Source organism: Ascidia mentula, chromosome 5 (assembly GCF_947561715.1).
Source record: "Ascidia mentula chromosome 5, kaAscMent1.1, whole genome shotgun sequence".
NCBI classification, from domain to species: domain Eukaryota; kingdom Metazoa; phylum Chordata; class Ascidiacea; order Phlebobranchia; family Ascidiidae; genus Ascidia; species Ascidia mentula.
Window position 1 is genome coordinate 11158769 of NC_138570.1, and position 2603 is coordinate 11161371.

Sequence of the window (2603 nt, forward strand, 5' to 3'; positions counted from 1 at the left end):
TTATTCACAAAACCACCAGCCATACATTTCCTTTACAGATAGAACGATGTGTTTAAATCCCCTCTTTCTGTTTGCTGCATTTCTTTAGGGTGTAATTTGAAAATGTTGAAATAAGGTTTGTTGCTATCACCAAAGCGAATTTCTAGAGATTGGATCAAGAAATCCATGTACGGGATAAGGTGGTGCGGCGATAATACTCTTCAATGGTGCCTCCTACATTCGGCCGATGGATCTGGCGTGCGCATCGCCTGGGCACAGTCAAGTCGATCCCAAGTTTAACTGCCAGAGTTTTCACCTCGGGGATGACATCCTCTGAGAACACACGCTCAGCATTCTCTCTGTGAGCTCGGAAAGCCTTTAACAACAGGTCAATGTGATTTCGAACCCCCATCATGTCCATGTCAATTTTGCCTGTAACTGTTGGGTAACTGGCTCCAGCATTGCCGAGTACTTCGCAATGATCTTTAGACAGATAAGAAACACCGTGGTTCCTGCTGTACACTTAAGTTGATGTGCCGTCTGGCGCGTACTTTGTGACTCATGCTGGTTTGCCTCAAGTTGCTCCAGTTGTGTGTAGATTGCACAAAAGTTCTCTGAAAACTTGCGAATGCTTTTGTACTTTGCACTCCATCTGGTTTCACACAACAAAAGAAACATTTGAAACCAATCTCCTGCGCTTTGGACTTTCACGGAAAAATTTTATGATAGACTCCACAGTCCCAGTTGTCTTGCTTACATCTGTGACGGAATTTAAATCATGAACAACCAAATTCAGTCGATGTGCAGAGCAGTGAACAAAAGTGGCTTTGGGGTAGATGCTTCTGATACGGGCCTGAACACCGTTGTCTTTTCCCGCCATTGTAGAGCATCCATCGTAGCCTTGGCCCTGGAGTTTGTTCAGATTAAGACCAAATTTCTTTGCTTGGTTGATGATAGCATCTGCAATTGTGGCAGAGTCCATCCCTTGCAGAGGAATAAATCCAAGGAATTCCTCACGTATGGAGGCTACGTCATTTTGCTGACCTTGTAGCTTAACAAATCTTACACCTATGGACAGCTGCTCGGTGCCTGAAATGTCTGCAGTTTCGTCTGCAATGATGGAAAATCCAGTTGAATTATTTGCTGCTTCTACAACACCATCTCTCACTACTTCTTCAGAGAGAGTTATCAACTCGTTCTGTATACGAACAGACGTGTATCTAGCATTTTTGCCTGCACTGTCCAAGTGATCCTTCAGGATCGTGTCCCCTGCTTCTATCCTGAACCGCAGTAGGTCACAGAAGTTACCTGATGCACTCTCCTTCCCTCTCAGTGCAATATCATGACTGCAGCAAAACAGAATGCTGGATAGGATAGGAAAAAGTTTCCTACGGTTTTTTGTGACTGCTTGATCCACTTGACAGCTCTGGGTTTTGCACGGCGTTGAGAAAACTTGTACAATCTTGCAAGGCGCCTTTGTGCCAGGAGGAAATGATGTGATTCCTCGCGCAGTCGTTAAAATCTTTATATTTAACAAAGGGGGTCACGATAAACGCGCCCATTTTACCTCGATGTACTGGTTGAGGAAACAACACACAATACTTGCACAGAGCACCTTTCAAAAGACTTGAGTAGGCCAGCCATGGAGAATATTGGCCTATCCACGCGTGACGGAAGGAGCGGGAGCCATGAGAATCGTTGTTGTAATTGTATTCAATTGGTGGAACATATGTGTTGTACAGGAGGTCGTATAGTTTTTCATCAGTCAAACGCTCTGCGATTTTAACGTATAGCCCTATGTCCCTATCTTGAGGCAAGTGATTGGCCACTTTCGCAGGTGGTGTTTCGGGTGGAATTTGATTGGCTACAGTGACCAACCGTTTGTCCACTCTAGGCTGCTTTGCTGGTTTAGCAAGCGTTTCTAGTTTGTATTGATTTTCCTCTGACTTACGTTTATTTAGAAACCTTTTGATATCCATTTTTTTGGTCCTGTCAAAAAAATACTACAGTTTTACCGGCTAGCGAAAAACAACAGCAGCTAAACAAACTCGCGTTAAACACAATAATACGAGCTGTAACTGTAACTGAATAGAATGAGATTTTACAACAGATTAAATGACATGTTGTTACGTCACTGATAAATGTGTCAATAAGCCATTATGGGATATAGTCACTGGGTCTGCTGTTACATCTGATGAGGTTCGTATATGTAAACCCACTTCCGTTAAAAAGCTTTTGCCATTCCACCACATACTTCAGTGATAGCGAATATTGTGTTTGTTGTGTTATTTTGCCATATCGGGATTGGCAAAAATGAGTAGCATTGTCAGATGATTTTTCTTCTGAAATACCGTTTCTGGAACGGTGATGTGACGATAATATTGCCCCCCCCCCTGCTTTGTTTCCTGTGGACGACCATGGCTGGCGCCAATTATTTTCTAAATTTTTTCTTTGGGAAAAAAATAATTAGCCTATAGGAACAACGCAGTAATATTTCATAAAATGGCATGATTGGCAGGATCGCCCCACTGCGCAGGTCCTTGCTTGGCGATCACAGCTATCGTATCGCGATCATTAGGTTTGCAGCCCCCATAGGAACAATATATTCTTTCCTTCTAGCCATC

General features: G+C 43.3%; 1 pseudogene; it reads right to left on the reverse strand.

Moving 5' to 3' along the window:
* LOC145902909 (52 kDa repressor of the inhibitor of the protein kinase-like) lies at positions 1–1958 on the reverse strand (annotated as a pseudogene).
* Between the last annotated feature and the right edge of the window lie 645 nt (positions 1959–2603).